The 19,154-nt window shown below is 44.9% G+C and overlaps 2 protein-coding genes across 2 annotated transcripts in view; both read right to left on the bottom strand.

Moving 5' to 3' along the window:
- Positions 1 to 14,059, bottom strand: part of LYPD6B (LY6/PLAUR domain containing 6B) — a 114,734-nt gene extending 100,675 nt beyond the window's left edge. The window contains exon 1 of the mRNA XM_037912500.2: positions 13,709 to 14,059. The gene's annotated coding sequence lies outside the window, so the exon portion shown is untranslated. The remainder of the gene's footprint in view (positions 1 to 13,708) is intronic.
- KIF5C (kinesin family member 5C) overlaps positions 83 to 19,154 on the bottom strand; it is a 143,459-nt gene continuing 124,387 nt past the window's right edge. Inside the window, exon 26 of the mRNA XM_037912496.2 lies at positions 83 to 635. The gene's annotated coding sequence lies outside the window, so the exon portion shown is untranslated. The remainder of the gene's footprint in view (positions 636 to 19,154) is intronic.

Below are 19,154 nucleotides of genomic sequence, written 5' to 3'. Positions count from 1 at the left end.
CGCACATGTACCTATTGCTATTATCTCTGAATGAGGCGAGACCCAGCCAGCATAGGTTGTGAACTAGTAAAGATTAATTCAGTTTCCATAACTAGCCATTTATTCCAAATCCAGGCAAATAGACATATTTATAACTGAATGAGACTTTATAAATACAGGGAAAAGAACCTTTGAAGGGGAAAAAACAGTCATTTTCATTTCACAAACACATACACCAACCGTGTCTCTCATGGGTCAGTGTATGTGCAGCTGTGATTGGTAGGTGTAGAGAACTAGCCCCGGACACCACATGGAATGGGAGTGCGGATAGGGAGGTCCCGAAATGCAGTTCTCTGTGGGCTACAGAGGGAGGTGAGCACAAGTTTGTTGAAACTGAAGGTCAAGAAGTGTCTCCAGCATGTCTGTTTGCATCTTGAGAAGCGCTATCATGTCCTGCTGCATGTCTCTCTCCCGTGCTTTTCTCCTCTCTGCTCTATCCCTGTCTGTTCTGTCCACGACAGTGATCCTCCAAGCCCTTTGCTCGGCTTGCAGGATCTCTTGGACCACGTCATCCCATGTCCTCTTCCTTCTCCTCCTTATCTGGCTGAGCTGCTCTGCTGATGTGAATGGAGAGTCCCTCAAGGCCATATTTCTAGCTGCAAAAGACACAATGCACAGAGCTACTATTGAGAGTGTATTCACAAGATAAATGGAAACTTGGCATACTGAACTCACTCCCTTTGATCCACACAAGTTCCAAGCACTACATTCTCACTTCTTCTTGGGATTCACGGAGCACGGTGGCAGTCCCAACCATGGGACAGCTTGAGGGGCTGGGAGGGGTGGGAGAGTGGGCAAATTGGGACTATGGATGAGGGTAGCTCACAGGCATGAGTATATGCGGATAGGGCCATTGAACTGAATATTGGCATCATTTTCTACAGGTGGTGATTTTAGCTGATATCACACTCCTGAGGGTAATGGAGACCAAAAGGGAACAGCTCCTGCACGCGTCTGGCTACAGACCAGGTCCGTATGCTGCTAGCTTGTGTGCTGCAATAGTGCCTGCTGAAGTAATTGCTTAGTGGTGTTCAGAAGTGTCCTACCATAGCAGAAAAAAAATAAGGCAGCCCTCCCCAGAAACCTTCAGCAGAGAATTGAAGACTACCTTCAGGAAACTTTTGAGATCTCTATGGAGGATTCACAAGACATCCTGGTGCACATAAACAAACTGTTCTGCAGGACCCCCTCTGCCTAATTATGCAGGGGAATGAGAAGCAGATAGCAACTTAACCTCTCTTAGTTATTTCATTACCTCTTCCTAAGTCAAAATGATTAAAGAAGAGTAAATGAACAGATGTGTCCCTGCAATATCAAAGTAAACTGCATATTTACCAAAGGTTCCTTCCCCTGCATCAGGCTCACCCATGCTGGACTGTAGGGACTGGCTCAACTGCTCTATAGTCAAGAACAGGTCCTGGTTCCCTGCACCACTGGATCCCCCGGTCGCCTGTCCCTCATACTCCTCCTCCTCTTCCTGCCCAATACCTCCTCCTCGCTGTGACTCCAGCTCCACCAAAGTATCCATAGGACTCCTGGCAATGATGGTGGGGTCTTTGGCAGGGATGGCACACAGCTCTTTATAAAAGCACTATGTCTGCAGCTCCACACCAAAACAACTGTTAGCCTCCTTTGCCTTCTGGTACACCTGCCACAGCTCCTTGACTTTCAGGTGGCAATTCTGTATGTCCCTCTTGTAGCCCTTCTCCACCATGTCACGGGTGATCTGCTCGTAGATATCTACCTTTCTATGGCTGGATCGGAGCTGTGCCTGCACAACCTCTTTTCCCCATGGACCCAGGAGATCCACCGCCTCCTGTGGACTCCAGGCAGGAGTGCATCTGCACCGTGGGGCCAGCATGGTCTGCTGGGCAATTGCTAGGTGAGCGCTCCATGCAAAGCAAACAGGAAATGGAATTTCAAAAATTTGCAAGGCTTTAAAAGGGGAAGGGCGCATGCTTGTGTATCTGGCCACCGGGCAGCAGAGTTCAAAACGGTGACCAGAGCGGTCATGGTAGGGCAGGGGTTCCCAAACTTGGTTCACGGCTTGTTCAGGGTAAGCCCCTGGCAGGCCACGGGACTCTTTGTTTACCTGAGTGTCGGCAGCTATGGCCACTCGCAGCTCCCAGTGGCCGCAGTTCACCGTTCCCAGACAATGGGAGAACCACTGCCAGTGGGAGCTGCGAGCAGCCATACCTGTGGATGCTCAGGTAAACAAAGCATCTCGCAGTCTGCCAGGGGCTTACCTTGAACAAGCTGCGAACCAAGTTTGGGAACCACTGCGGTAGGGCACTGTGGGACACACTCCTGGAGGCCACTAAAGTCGATGCAAGTAATGCAGTGTCTACACCGATATTACCCTAACTACGTCAACCTAAGCACTTCGCCTCCCACAGAGGTGGAGTTATTAAGTTGGCATAGTGGGCAAGTTACATCAGCAGGAGGAACATTTTTACAGAGAGTTAGGTCAATGTAAGTTGCCTTGGGTCAACCTACAGGGCCGTCCTCAGGCATACGCAGCTGCATGGGGCACCACTGGGACAGCAGGTAAGAGTGGGTCGGCTCCTGCCCTCTGAGCGCGCGCTGCAGTCTCCTTAGGCAGGGGCTGTATTCAGAGCTGAATGCATCGGTGAGGTGCATTCTGCGCGAGGGAGAGGGTACAAGAGTCTCTGCAGAGAACGGTGACTCTGCCACCATGAGGCAGGCTGGGCGGCTTGGTATCCTTTTCTGTCTTGTCCATCCCCCATGGGCTGCCGCAGCGTCTGCTATGTACGAAGCTCGTTGTGTGTCAGCAATGTGTGTGGGGAGGGTCTTCTGGGGGTCTGCGGGTGGGGGAGGTTGCTGTGCCCCCTCGACACACTGGGGTCAGCGGTGCTGTGTGGGGACCGCCTTCAGTGGAGCTCCCACCTTCCCCTCCCCTCAATATCCCCCCCTCAGGAGCCCCCGCCTTCCCCTCCCCCATCCCTCAATAGCCCCCCCCCTCAGGAGTCCCCACCTTCCCCTCCCCCATCACTCAATAGCATCCCTCAGGTAACTTGGGGGTATACAAGACAAATCAGACTCCTGAAAGGGGTACAATAGTCTGGAAAGGTTGAGAGCTCCCAATGTAAATAGATCAATGGCATTATCCAGTTTAATAAGATGGGTTTCCAAGGAGCAGAGAAGTAGATATTGGTGAAGAAGGAAAAAAGTCTGTGAAAAAGGATACTGATGTTGAAGTTTTGGAAACTTTGTGGGATTTCACAGACCGTTCGTGCACAGCTGTAGAGTAGAAGGAAAAAACCCCAACCCTACTTCTAAAAAGTCTTTCTTCACTATTGGAAAGTCATTGTAATGGCTAGCCAAACCTGGCATTACAATAAGAATATCATCTGTAAAAATTACTGTAAGGGAAGAAGGTTAATCAGTTCATATCCAGTCAAGATTGCAAGTGATCAGAAGTTATCATAATCTGATTACTCAATTGTCTATGTAAAATGAACTCATGATGGAAGTTCAGTGTCATAATTGACACTGTTTACCAGAAAGGATGAGTGACAAAACCTGGAGAGGGTCCTTCTGTAACAAGGGCACATTAGCTTGGAAAAAGAAATTAGCTTGTCTCTGTCCATGCTGTACTAATTTTAGTGGGTAGGACTTCGATAACATTTCTGTCCTACCTTAATCTAGATGAGATGATTCTGTGCTGGCTTCATTGCTGGTCACTTTGTGCTTTACCTAGGAAAAAAACTAGGGTGCTATTTTCCCGCTGCTTGGAAACCTAGCTTATTAAACTGGATAATGCCATTGATCTATTTACAGTATAAATTTGATATAGAGTTGTAACTAGATTAAGACTGATACCCACTACACATTTACAATTAAAAAGTGACTTTGTAAAAATGACCTGGTTTTCCAACTCTACTGTGTCTCAGTCAGGGTGGAGCGCCTTGTGAGGTGTCTCTACACTAGCTCAAGGTCACAGACTCATGGCTATCCTCTATTAGTTATTTTAAATAATATTTCTGATAATCTGACAATAATTTAAACAGTTATTTCCTTAAAAAAAAACACCCTTATAAGTTATGTCGTATCGAAAACAACCTTCCGGGTCACAAAAAAGAAAATGAAAAGATGAAATAGAATTAGCTATAAAAGCACAAAAGGGTTCTATACTTAAGTTTGTGCATCATGAAAACAACAAAGTTGATCAAGATCAAGTAATTGCCGAAGAAAATTTTTATGCAGAAGTTCAAGAAACTCAAAACACAGAACAATCATTTGAAACAGATACAGACACAAAACAATAAATTACAACAGCTGAAACTGTACTAGCACGGGATATAAATGACATTGGCGCATGGCCGCACTCTTTAAACAACAAATTACATGACATTATACTTGAGAAAGGCCTTCTGAAAATAGAAGGTCTCAAATATCCTAAAGACATTAGAGGTAGGGAATTCACAGAAAACTATTACTATAAAAGACTTTCCAACAATGAAATTGTCAACAGATGGTGGCTTGTGTACTCTAAATGCAAGGATGCTGTATTTTGTTTTCCATGCAAGATTTTCAACCGTTGCAATTTTAACATAGCAACCGTGGGTATTAATGATTGGCAAAATCTTAGTCACACATTACCGCAACATGAAAAGGCACAACACCACGTCGAAAGTATGCACAAATGGTGTGAGCTGATTTGTAAGTTTAAAAAAATCAGACAACTCTTCATGCCCAAAGTCAAAGATTGCTGGAGTCAGAGAGGAAGCATCGGTGTTGTGTTCTTGAATGTCTATTATCTATTTTTGGATATCTATCAACAAACAATCTTGCTTTTAGAGGAAGTGTTGACAAATTATACCAGCCCAAAAATGGCACTTTTTTGGGCCTTGTACAACTGCTTGGAAAATTTGACACAGTGATGAATGAACATTTCCAGAGAGTAACTGAAAATGAAATACATGACCACTATTTGGGACCAAGAATTCAAAATTAACTGATAATGCTAATGAGTGGTAAAGTGAGAGACAAAATTGCTTCACTGGATTCTTTGGCAAAATATTTTGCCATAATTCTAGATTGCACTCCTGACATAAGTCATCAAGAACTGATGTCGCTAGTAGTGAGATTTGTCAACATTAGTGATTCAGCACAATTCCACTTAAGGAATCATTTATCACATTTTTAGTAGAGGACACTACAGGTTTTGGACTTCTTCAAGCTCTCCTTGATGAACTAAAACGAATGGGATAGTCCGTAATGAACATTAGAGGACAAGGCTACAATAATGGTGCCAATATGAGAAGAGGTATTTCTGGCGTGCAAGAGAGTTTGCAGAGGCACTCAGTGTAGAACCAAAATTTCCATGTCTGAATGTGACAAGAGTTTCAAGGAAAAAATGGCAAACAGAATATGAAGGAGCAGATGAGTCCATAGAAGATCCAGAAAAGAAATTTGAAGTTGAATTTTCTAATGTTGTGATGGATAAAGCACTACCTGCCGTTGATGGAAGGTTTAATACTTTACGAGCACCAGGAATGCTTGACTGGTCTTGCTATTCTTGCAATCGAACAAGATTGTCATACGATGACATTATTACTGATTTTGCAGCCAAAAAAGCCAGAAAGATTGCTTTTAATTAAAAACAAATCCTTGTTCCAATACCTCTTCATAGTAATTTCCAACAAAATGTTGACAAATTTTAAAAAATTGATTTGCATCATTCTGTCAATAAATTAGAATTTTTTCTAGAGCACTACTTCTTTAGTGTAAGTAGAGTCCATCAGCATTATAGTGTGCTTAATTTGTTTAAATTTCTTTTTAATAAAGTGCATGTGGCAAGTTTTCCAATACTGTAAGCTTACGTTTGTGTTGCAAAGAGCAAGTCGGGCATAGTTTAATAATTTAATAATACTGCATAGGGCCCCATATATCCTAAGGACAGCCCTGTCGACCTAACTCTATAGTGTAGACCAGGACCCCCTCCCTCACATTCAGTTTTGGGTTTAAACCCAAACTGCAAAGTGAAACACAGATGAAACTATCAACTTGACCTGGTTTTAAGCAAAAATAATACAAAACCACAATATTCCACCTCGTTCCTTCCAAAGGCCATAGCTCAACCCAAGTTCATCAGAAAGCCCACAAACTTTGGGGAATTGAAACCTAAACCTAGCTCTGTTCCAAATCTCAGGCACAGCTTTAGTGTCAGCATTTCCATAACGAAGCAGAACAATGTCCATTATGTTGTTCAGTGTATGATTACTCAAGAAAAAAGAGTAACTTGATTTTTTAAAAGGCATTTCAACTACAAATATTCACAGCTATTTGGAATTTATATAGCTGTAGGATTTTTCATCGCAAATAAAAGTTTTACTTAACTAATTTGTTGCTAAAACAACCAAGCTGAAGGAGGTTTTTTCCCCCCATTTACATCGGCTTCCCATCTTAGAAGAATGCTTTTCCACACATTGAAGTGTAAATCCTGCAGTCCTTACTGCAAGAATTTAAAGTGGATTACAAGGAGCATGGTTACATTTATTGTAAGGACTGCAAGTCCGGGCCCTGAGTGGAACAACCCCACCCCTCCCAGCAAACAAATATTCCCACATAAACCAATCAATTGGCATCAACAGTAACTAGAGAAATAGAAAGTCTCTCAACATATGCTGCCATAATATTTTAGTGAAAACAAAAACAGCAAAGCTTTGGATTTTAACATATGTCTCGTATCCTGGTTCTGAAGTACACTTTGAGCATGAAAAGAGCACAGACAGGGGTAGAATTGAACTCTACTTTGGTTTCATTCAGGCATTCTGGGCTCGGAATAAAGAGCACTGTGATCAGCAACCTCCTTAAGCAAATACAAAGCCCGGAAGATTTTTACCTACTATGTAGATTGAATGGCTCATTTAACAAGTAATAGTAGAATAAAATGGAATCACGCCTGCTGTACACAAGACCAGGACTCAATCTCTGAGTAAAGTTATTATTGGAAGTTTTACCCATGAAAATGTTTATCTTCATAACTGTACCTTTTAGTACCAATGGTTTTGATCTCTAAGTGTTAATGATAATTTGGCTCTGCTGAGTCGGAAGTTTACGAACGCTGCCGCCTCAGCTGTCAAACACACGTTTCCACCTGCTCCAAACTGTCAAACATACACTTAATCCCAAGCCTAGAAGTCATTAAACTTTTACTCACTTTACACACATGTAACAACATAACTGTAAGTGTTCTTTGAATCAACAGAATCCCAGTTACAGGGTGTGAGTGTGGCATAAGGATAAACAACATTATTTTAATTTCTCATTTTCCATGTATCAGAAATGAAACCTTATTTCTGTATGTTGGAAGAGGGGATTTTCCCAAAAACCTTATGAAGGGTAAAATGGATTAGGGAAGTAATTTTCTTTATATCTGTTGTTCCTTCAGTGCTCCCAGAAACTTGTGGATTGATGAGTGATGAACAATCACAAAAGTCAGATGTTCACTAAACAGCCAGACTAGCTCCTCATCCTACTAGGTGTCTCCCTTTCTCTTAGAGAAACCACCCATCTTGTGTTTTAAGAGATTTTCCTTATTAGGTTGAAGGACATTAGGCACCAATCGCCAGTAAGAAGCTAACAAGTATGACTAAAACATCAATTGTCTCTTGAAAACAACTGTATAGCAAAGGGGCCTTGATTTGTAAAGGCCAGTCCACCATCAGAATGACAAGCACAACACTGACATCTCCCTTCTATCCCTCAATCCCTAACAGCAGCAGCAACAACAAAAAAGGGAAATGAATAGTCTAAATCAGAAAACACCCCACTCCCCCCAAAAAACCTCTACTGCAAGTAGAGATTTTATCCCAAAAAGGAAAAAGTGCCAGAGACCCATTAAGTGATCTAGGGCCTTCACTATTGAAAGTGCTCATATATTATGATGACGAACAAGGCTGATGAGAGCGGGGGAACAAGTAAAAATTGTATCAGGGCCCCAAGCTTGAGGGTCCCCAAAAACATATGTACTGTCTGTGTAAATTAAGTGAAATGAGAGGGGATGGGGCCCCAGCGAACATGATGTAGTGGGGCCCCAAATTTCTCTCAATAGACCTAGTGATGGGTACTAGGATATACCACCAAGATAGTTTTTTCATGTGACCTTTATTTCCCTGATATGTAGTTGGTCATGTCCCCTCTCCCCCTTAACTTTATTTCTCATTATTAATTATTTGTATTACCTAAAGCAGAGGTCGTTGATTATTTTTCTCAAGGCCCAAAGTTCTTGGTCAAGGTATAGTCAAGGTCCAGATTCCAGAGAAGAAAATTAAAACAACAGCAATGATAATAATAAGTAAATAAAAATATCTTGGGGTCCATTCAAAGCATCTGGCAGTCTGGATTTGGCCCACAGTCCACCTACTTATGACCCCAGACTTAGAGACTTGTAGCCCCCGTCATGGACCCAGACCCCATGGTCCTAGATGCTATACAAACATAGAACAATGTCTCTCCTCTTTTCCTTATATGGCATTTGCTTTGCAGGAAAAGGCACCTCCAGAGGAGGATCAGCATTGTGCTGCTCCATACAAAATAGGGGGGTAAAGCTTATTTTTAATTTATACTACAGCAGTCTCAGATGGTTCCAGTCAGGAATCAAGGCCCCATTATTCTAGCAAGCACAGAGTGAAAGAAAAGGAAAAAAGGAAAGGATAGCCTCTGCCCCAAATAAAGCAGCAGAATTAAGTGGATGAGAATTGCATGATGCGTATCAATTCCACTCTGCTGTGCCAGGTAAAGCACCCTGCTCTAGTGTTGCTCAGAGGACAGCATTATCCTTCATTTCTGGATTGTTCAAGACCAAAGTGATGAAAGTAGGAAGGGAAGATGACAAACCAGAAATGAATTATTATTAGGGCTATCAAGCAATTAATCGCGTGATTTAAAAAAAATTAATCGCGATTAATCATGCTGTTAAACAATACATTACCATTTATTTTAAATATTTGTGGATGTTTACTACATTTTCAAATATATTAATTTCAGTTACAACACAGAATACAAAGTGTATAGTGCTCACTTTATTTTTATTACAAATATTTGCACTATAAAAAACAAAAAAAAAATTCAATTCACCTCATATAAGTACTGTAGTGCAGTCTCTTTATCATGAAAGTTGAACTTACAAATGTAGAATTATGTAAAAAAAAACTGCAACCAAAAATAAAACAATGTAAAACTTTAGAGCCTAAAAGTCCACTCAATCCTACTTCTTGGTCAGCCAATTGCTCAGACAAACAAGGCTGGTTACAATTTGCCAGAAATAATGCTCCCTGCTTCCTGTTTACAATGTCACCTGAAAGCGAGAACAGGCATTCGCAGGTCACTGTTGTAGCTGACGTTGCAAGATATTTACATGCCAGGGGCGCTAAGGATTCATATGTCCCTCCATGCTTCAACCACCATTCCAGAGGACATGCGTCTGTGCTGACGATGGGTTCTCTTGATAATGATCCAAAGCAGTGTGGACTGACACAGGTTCATTTTCCTCATGTGAGTAAGATGCCACCAGCAGAAGGTTCATTTTCTTTTTTGATGGTTTGGGTTCTGTAGTTTCTGCATCAGAGTGTTGCTCTTTTAAGACTTCTGAAAGCGTGCTCCACACCTCATCCCTCTCAGATTTTGGACGGCACTTCAGATTCTTAAACCTTGGGTCGAGTGCTTTAGCTATTTTTAGAAATCTCACATTGGTATCTTCTTTGTGTTTTGTCAAATCTTCTGTGAAAGTGTTCTTAAAATGAACATGTGCTGGGTCATCATCCGAGACTGCTATTACATGAAATATATGCAGAATGTGGGTAAAACAGAGCAGGAGAACTACAATTCTCCCCCCAAGGAGTACAGTCACAAATTTAATTTATGCTTTTTTTTCTTTTCTTTTTTTTTAAATAAAATTAGCATCATCAGCATGGAAGCATGTCCTCTGGAACGGTGGCATGGAAGGGGCATACGAATGTTCAGCATATCTGGCATGTAAATACTTTGCAACGCCGGCTACAAAAGTCCCATGAGAAGGCCGGTTCTCGCTTTCAGGTGACATTGTAAATAAAAAGCAGGCAGCAGTATCTCCTGTCAATGTAAACAACCCTGTTTGTCTTAGCGGTTGGCTACACAAGAAATAGGACTTAGTGGACTTGTAGGCTCTAAAGTTTTACTCTGTTTTGTTGTTGAGTGCAGTTATGTAACCAGGAAAAAATCTGCATTTGTAAGTTACACTGTCACAATAAAGAGATTGCACTACAGTACTTGTATGAGGTGAATTGAAAAATACTATTTCTTTTGTTTATCATTTTTAGAGTGCAAATATTTGTAATAAAAAATAATAATATAAAGTGAGCACTGTGCACTTTGTATTCTGTGTTGTAATTGAAATCAATATTGAAAATGTAGAAAAACATCCAAAAATATTTAATAAATTTCTATTGGTATTCTATTGTTATAAGTCTAATTAATCACAATTAATTTGAGTTAATTGTGTGAGTTAACTGCGATTAATTGACAGCCCTAATTATTGCATGACCTCACATCACACAAAATTCATCACATTTTGACAGAGGTATCACATACTGAGAGATGTGCTCTTCCACTGACTTGCACAGGGAAACAGAGCTGCCTAGTGTCCTGCAACTCATGTGACATGGATTTGGCAACTCTGCCACACACAAATAGCAGGGATTACTCTGCAGTACCATCTCCCTGCCACCTGGGGCCACAGCTGCTCCCCCTTCCCTCTCACTGTTCCCCCAACTGGATCTGAGTGGGGACAGCTGTAACAGAAGGAATGGTGGGACAGAAGTTGAGGGGGGGCCCAGTGCCAGTACTGGGCTATCCAACATCTTCCCCGAAGAGCCCCCGAACACCCTCCCACCCATTCCAGATGCAGCTGCTAAGCTCCACCTCCCCACACTGCTTGGGAGTGTGACTAAGTCAAAGTTTATAGTGGATATGCAAATATACTCATTAAAAAATTTGCACAGAATGTGTGATGCTACCAAAAGTCCAGCAACCTGGTATCGCTGACCACATAGCCTCTCCAAGCTGAAAGGTTCTACAGTCAAATGGAGGGGTTTCCTAATAGGTTTAACCTTCGTTCACATTAGCATGTTTCTTTCTTTTCTTTTCTTTTTTTTTTTTCCTCGCTCCCTCCCTCCCTCTCTCTCTCTCTCCAGGAACTCTGTCAATATACCTTCCATGGCACCCGTGTAACTGACACAATGCCTGCGTGAAAGGGAGCATTCCCTGTCCCCTACTTCACATCTACAGATGGGCAGGAGAAAAGTCTTAGGAGGATAAATCCACTGGGTGGAGAGGATCGCATTGCCACTAATAGGAGGTGACACTCTCTCTCCCAAAGAGACCCCAACAGTGCAGGAGGAGAAGTCTCATCTCCTGCAGTTCCTGTACCTTTCCCCTGAAGCAGCTTGTAGGGGCTGCACTAGCTAATCACCATCCACAACTCATTGACTCTCCTCTCATCTCTGCCGCACCATCCAGCAGAGAATGAGAGGGACAAAGCATGCACCATCTGGAGCCAGCAGGGGGTGGAAATCATCAGGTGTGCTCCCTGGATCAACATGCTGGATCCATCCCATATAAGCTGATCACAGGACTTACTGGACTCCCTACAGTTAACATCCTATGGATAAAGAAAAGGAGGACTTGTGGCACCTTAGAGACTAACAAATTTATCTGAGCATAAGCTTTCGTGAGCTACAGCTCACTTCATCGGATGCATTCTATCCAATGAATAGAATGCCAGATGCCAAGTGTGCAAGACACAGCTCTGATAAAGCCAGGCTAACACCAATTGCCCTATCACTGTCTGCTTTGGGAAGGATGTCATTAAAGGGAAGGAACTGGCTGCAAAACAGAACACAGTAATTGTTGTGTTGGGAAATCTAACCCACTTAAAGTGATCAAAGGAGGAGAAGGAGAGGGAATGGCTCCTGTGGACAGAACTGGTAGCTAAGCTAACTGTGCTGATAAACTGGAAGAGCAAACCGATACCAAACATGAAGCACTGGTCTCTTCACCAGGGCCAAATGGGACAACTCCCTTCATCCAGACTATAAAACGAACATCTACAATTACATCTGGATGCCATTACTAGAACTACATAGGAAGTAGATGACCTTGTGCTACCCACTTCTTGCACAAAGCGGCTTGATTATTTGGATAAGGTGACTAGCCGGAGTCGGGTCATCCTCCATCTACTTTTGAATTCTCTGTTTTCTGGTCTGAACATCTGTTTTCATACACTTTCAAGGGAGTTCTTTACCTGCTGGCATAATTTTAATCACAAGTTTTACATTTTGGGGTGTTTTTCTTTGTTTGCTTTCCTTTATTTTAAAATCTAATGCATTTATTATAAACCTCAATGAATCAGTTAATCTGCTAACATTACTATGACCAGGTAAAGCACTATCAGGTCCAAAGGAGTAGTAAATGTAATAATATATACAAACGTCTCATAAAAATAGGACACCTGGTTTATACTTTGGATTTAAAGCATTTAATAATGAACACCTGATGCCCTTCAGATTTTCACTCACACTCTTGTTTCTTGAATGTTAAATAAAGTTTCTGTCTCATTAATCCAGAAAATTTAGATTTGATCTCTCTCTTTGAAGTAAATGCTGTCTGCTTTCCCATGTATTATATGCTACTACAGTGGCTATAAAAAGAATGGTGAATTGTACATGGCAGACAAATGGATAGATCTGTGAGTAATGGAGTGTAAGGTTATACGGGATGCCCACATGCCTTGAATGCACTGAGAAGCATGAGGTCAAAAGCCAAGTGATTTCAGCAATCCCAGAAGCAAAGGGATCCTACATAACTGCACTGTTTGACACAGTCCATCTTCTGGGAATTACTTTGTTAAATGTTTAAAGCCTGTCAATGGGAAAGGCACAGTGTGATCTCATTGTTAAAAGCAAAGGCCTGTGTGCTTCTATTTCCTGATCTGACAATAATTCACTCTGACCACGGACAAATTGCTGCACCTGTACCTCAGTTTACCCCCCTAAAAAACAGAAATAATATTTACACATTCCACCTGAATTGGGGGGGGGGGGGGGAAGAGTGCGGAGCATTTCCCAATCCTAGGCTAAAAGGTGCTCCAGGACTCAGACGCAAAGTACAGTACTAGTAAAAAGCTCTGCTCTAGCGAACCCTTCCCTGGCCAGGCAGATTGCCCCTGTCATAAAGCCCATGTGAAACACAAATAAAGTGACGAGTGACTCGCTGGGGTGTGAAGTTTTTCACGGCAGCGATTGGCCGAGCTGTGCTCACAAACCGCAAGCCCGGGGCAGGCTCGCCGTTGTGCTAAGCCGGCCGAGAGCCCCGGGTGGAAACCCAGCGCCCCGCCAGTGACAGCGGCCAGCCCGGGCTCTGGAAGGGAGCGGGCCCAGCGGGAGAGGGGGCCCAGCAGGACCGACCCTGCCCGCTCAGAACCGGTCCCAAAGCCCCGCGGCCGCCGCCATCCGTCACACCCAGGCGCCAGCTGCCCGCCCCTGCCCCGGGGAAGAGAGTCCGAGCGGCTGCGAGCTGGGCAAAGCCCGCAGAGCCGGGAGCGCCCCCACAGCGGCGCCGGGAGCCGCCGGCCCAGCCCCGCAGCGGCCCAGCCCTGAGCACTCACCGGTTAGCGGCAGCCTCCCGGCTCTCCGAGCGCCTCTTGCAGCGGCCGGGGCTGCCGAGCCCCTTCCCCGCCAGCCCCCGAGAGGCTGGGGACCGTCTGCGGCTCGGGGCCGGAGCGCGGCGCGAGGAGGCAGAGGGGCGAGCGCCCACTGCAAAACCCGGGAGGGGGGCGGGCACCCCCGGCCGCGCCAGACCCCAGCCCGCTGCCCTCACACACAGGCGCCTCGCCCGGGCGGCTGCTCAGCCGGGGCGGGGCCTGCTCCCTGCCGGGGGCGGGGCGGAGCGGGGCGGGCGCCAGGTAAGGAGCGCCCGGTGGCAAGTCGCTGCCGGCTGGGGCTCGGAGCTCCGCGGGCCGAGCTGTAGAGCCTGGCCGCCGCCGTCTCCTCCCGCCTCAGCGAGCGACCGTGAAACCCCGAGGCGCTGGCGGGGCGCCAGGGGCTGCATGGTCCAGAAGGCAGGGCCAAGGTCCGTCCCCGGGGCTACGCGCCCTGCCCCCTGCAGCGAGAGAGGGCCGGGCCCCTGGGGAGTTCCGGAGTGCTGCTTAGCAAGGGGGGGTGAAGGAGCAGCAGGCGCCAGCTCTGCCCTGGGGCAAGGCTGCCCTGGGACCCCCCCTTCCAGCAGGGTTTGACAGTACTTGTCATGCTTGGGGGTACTTGGCACAGGCAGCTGGCCCCTAGCAGCGGGCACCCAGCCTAGCTGGGCTAGGCTTGCCACAGGAGAATGAGCCAGCCCCCAGGCACCTGCGAGTTTCTTAGTGCCTAGGTGGCTGGGCAGCAGTTAGTCAGCTCAGGAACAGCTAGGCCTGAGGTCAGGCCAGGAGGGCTCACTGGAGAATGCAGAGGAAGCTCCTGAGGAGAGGGACTGCTCCAGGGAGCTGGTCCGCGAGTGCCCCAGGAAACGAACTCCTAGAGCAGGGGTGTGATGCTCTGTGTCTCGGGGGAACATCCTGCACCCCTATGTTCATCCTTATGATTGTGTGGTACCAATGCAAAGTTTGTCATGTCAGGTGTTTCCGGCAGGCTCATGATGCACTGACCATTGTTGTGATAGTAAAGTTACAGGTTGTAATTTCACGTATATAGTTATGAGGCTGAAAAATGTGTCCTCGGGCTTAAAACAACCCCAGGCAAAACTCTCCAGGAGCAGAGGGGCAGTTCACACCTCATCAGGGCATGTATGGGACAAACCCAGCCCAGGCTCACAGGAAATAAGGACACTGGCCTAGGCAGCAACAAAGGATCTGTTGGACTCTTGAGTGAGTCACACCCCTCCCCCCTTCCCTTGTGCAGTTTGGGACCACAATGAGATAATGCTCACTTGACTTTGAAGGGGGAGGGGGGAAGCAAAGCCAAGAGGAAAGAAAGAACGAACATGTTAAAAGGGGGACACATTTGCCATGCTCTTCCTCTCTCTTGCACCTCCATCTACAGACATCACCACCAAGCGCCTGAACCACTGATCAAAGGGAAGAGCCTGGCTGAAGGATAACCAGCCACCCTGTAGTGAGAAGCATCTAAGTTTGTAAGGGCACTGAAAATGTTAAGAGCAGCTTAGAATACATTTTGCTTTTATTTCATTTGACCAAATCTGACTTGTTATGCTTTGACTTATAATCACTTAAAATCTATCTTTTGTAGTTAATAAATCTGTTTGTTTATTCTACTTGAGCAGTGCATTTGGTTTGAAGTGTGTCAGAGACTCCCCTTGGGATAACAAGCCTGGTACATATCAACTTCTTTGTTAACTTGATGAACTCATATAAGCTTGTAGCGTCCAGCGAGCATAACTGGACACTGCAAGACAGAGGTTCCTAGGGTTGTGTCTCGGACCGGAGATATTGGCTAGTGTCATTTGATTGCACAATCCAAGCAGCTTACATGCTAGAGGCTGTGTGTGAACAGCCCAGGAATGGGGGTTCTCACAGCAGAGCAGGGTAAGGCTGGCTGCCAGAGTCAAGGATTGGAGTGACCTAGCAGGTAACCAGTCCAGATAACAGCAGAGGAACATCACAAGGAATTCTCAACCTTTTTCTTTCTGAGGCCCCTACAACATGCCAGAAAACCTCCAGGGCCCAGCAGTGGATGGGGGAGGGGGAGACTCTGGCATAGGTGTAGTTTAACTTCTATTTTGGATGGGCAGGGGCCAGCAGGGCTCAAGCCAGCTCCACACAGCAGGGTTTGGGGAAGGAGCACCACCTCCACCCCCAACTCACTTCAGCAGGCCACCCACCTCTCTAGCCCTGGATGGGGGGGGGGGTGTGCAACTAAAAATTATAACTCAAAGGTGGGGGGCTCAGCTCAAAAAGTTTGAAAACAGTTTAGGGAGAAGGGTACCTAAGGGCTGTGTGTGGGCAGGGGGGATAGTTCAGGGAGAGGGTAGCTCGGGCTGTGTATGGGCATGGGGTTCACTCAGGATGCAAGGAGGGGGTAGTTCAGGGTGCAGGAAGAGGGGTAGCTAGGGGTTGTGCCTCCCCTGCGGCTGTAGTCCCTATTCCCCCAGGGCTCTGCCAGCCATGGAGTTGGTCCCCAGCCCAACAGCTCTTACCGGCTGCGTGAGCAAAGGAGGCTGGCAGCTGAGCAGCAGCTTCAAACCACTGCAGCAGTAGGAGATGAGGGAACAGCGCCATTGTCTGCTCCATGGTACCAGCCAGAGCAGCAGCAACTGTCCCATGTAGAGTGTAGAGCCAACTGTGACAGGACTGCCCTACTTACACTGTAGTTTGGGGGTGGGTAACACCCCCATGATCCCCAACTTTGCCCATTGGCTCAGGGCTTCTGCCTTGTGGAGGATGCCAGGGAATCAGGGCTTCAGCCTCATGGGAGGTGCTTGGGCTCTGGGTTTTAGCTGTGGGGCCCTGTGGGAGCTCGGAGCTCCAGGGCTACAGAGGAGCCCCACAGCAGCTGGGAGCTGTGGAGGGACCCCTGCTGTCCACAGCAGCTGGGAACTCCAGGGGCCCCCAGCGGCCACGAGGGGGGACCTTGAAGCTCCTGGTTGACTGGGATGAATTCACAGAGGTTGCTGGAAGTCATGGATTCCTCTGTGAAAAAATTGTGTAGCCTTAGTTAGACCCCGCTGTGAAGGCTTCCTCTTGTACCAGGTTGTGGCCTTTTGTTAAATAAACTAGACCTCTAAAAGCCTCACTGAAGTAACCGAAAGACCATGGGGGGAGGCTGAGACAAGGATACAACTACTTTCTGCAATGGGCTGTCAGGGTACGCTCTAGGGAGACTATACATCATAACTATTTCATTGCTAATTAAAGTACCGTTAACTCATTTGTCATCCTTAGGCTTCTGAGTCAACAGCCCATTGCAATAGAGAAGGGACAATTTACATGGCTCTGAATTATATTTTAGGCTGTCCAAAGATTCAGGCAAAAACCACACCATTAGTTTACACTTAGTCAAGGGTGCTGGAACTTTTTTTTTTTTTTTTTTTTAAATAATGGAGATGCTGAAAGCTATTGAAACAAACTGTAAACGATGTATATAATGGAAACATCATCAAGCCAGGGGGTGCAGCAGCACCCCCAGCACTCATAGTTCCAGCACCTATGCACTTTGTTCACATCTTTAAGATTATCTTCACAACCACATAGGCTAGAGACTGTTTTATTTTAAATAAAAATTCAGAGTATTTCTGGCATTTGGCTTCTTGTAACTAAAACCAAAATCAACTCACCTGTCCCCTATGAATCAGAGTGTAGGGGTTGAATTGGGCTATGTATTAGCTTTTATCTGCATCACAGTTTCAGGACTGCACATCAGCTAGTAATTACTTCATTACTCCTAAACCTGAATGTTAAATCTTGAACTTATTTGGTGAGTTATCTTGCTTTACTGACCATGTATTGTTAATTTAATTTGAGCTGGATACCGCTGCCAAACCCACCTAACATCAAAACAGTGGCGTGAACACACTTAATCTACCTCCTCCCCAGTTTAAAGTTCCTAATCTTGTAAACTTTTCCAAGTATGCCTACTTGGAATCCTGATGAGTTGGGAGGGGGGGTCTGATAATGCAGAAAAATTTGCTGGATGAAGGCTTAAGACACATTTCCAATTAATTCTACAAACTGTAGTTGAGAAAATGTATAGAAAGACATTTCATTTTATTAGCCTGATCAGTTTTCAGAGTCGCAGAATTAGAGTGAAAAAAGAATGGAGTCTTGCAACCAAAAATTAAATTTTTTTTTTTTTTTTTAAAGCTAATGCATAAGTTAGATTAGTGAGGTACATAGATAGAACAATTGGTTATTTTTATTAAATGGAGAGTTAGTTTCAAACTAGATGTGTGGCATATTACAAAAGTGACTTACAACATAAATGTGTTGTGTACCATGCTCCTTGAACTTTAATATTTGTTCAGTTAGGTGGGAATCTGCACTGACTTTAGGATGGAATGAAAGAACAAATGTAAATTGGAGCCAGTATTTTAAAGTAAATATAGTGCTGATGAAAGGAGCTGTCTTGACAGCCCAGGTGACTGAAGCCATAAGAGATCCAGCATGGGCAGTGCGAGTGCACATTTAACCCACCAATGACCCTGTTGATCACCAAACTGTCATCAACTGAACTTTACAGACAACACTTTTTTGACATTAAGGACTGAATTATCTACCAATGTTTCTGTTTCGGGACTGAAGAGCTTCTCTTTGCAAGACTGCTAAGCCAAATATTTTGCAGTTCCCATTTAAAAATTATATTGGCCTTCAATTTAAGCACCCAAGTTTGGCATGGTTAGAAGAGAAATGTACTGTATTATAGCGTTCCCAGTGTCTTGTCAAGGATACATTCTCATCTAAATTGGTAGCTTTAGGTGGAATTAACATTTGAGTACTTGAACTAATCTCTTCGAGAGATACAAAAATCTTATCCTTTGCTGTTTATTGCAGTTTGGCAAACTGAATTTTGAAAAGGAAGTGGAGAGAGGGAAGGTAATTAACTGATGCAATCCAACCCTCTGAACTAGAAAACTGTTGGGATAGTCCCGCAAGCCTTTTGCTGTTATTGAACTTGTCCTCCAGGCACAAGCTGATTTGTGGGGGCTTTTTTGGTGGTGGGGGGATGTTTGGGGGTTTTTGTACCTGATGGGAAAATGTATTCTCTCCCCTCCTAGTAAGGCAATTCACAATATCTGCCTTTGCTTGCAAGGCTGGGGAAAAAATGCCCAGGATTGAGTTTCCTGATGTAGTCTCTCTAACCCCCTAAAATGGGAAAACTTCCTCATGCTGCTGAAGTGAAGCTGTTTGTTCTGTATACATGGCTTTTGAGCCAGCATATAGAAGTTATTCCCCATACACTGAAAACTAATAAGAAAAAGTGTTAAATTTAAAGCATCAAAATAATCAATTGTTAACTCCCAGATTTAATGGCAGAATAACCTTCATTCCCACAGTGATCAGCAGAGAAACAGACTGGAAAATAGTCTATCCAAGAACAGGATTA

Source organism: Chelonia mydas, chromosome 11 (assembly GCF_015237465.2).
Source record: "Chelonia mydas isolate rCheMyd1 chromosome 11, rCheMyd1.pri.v2, whole genome shotgun sequence".
Taxonomy (NCBI): domain Eukaryota; kingdom Metazoa; phylum Chordata; order Testudines; family Cheloniidae; genus Chelonia; species Chelonia mydas.
The sequence above is the reverse complement of the archived record's forward strand: the minus strand, read 5'-3'. Positions and strand labels throughout refer to the sequence as shown.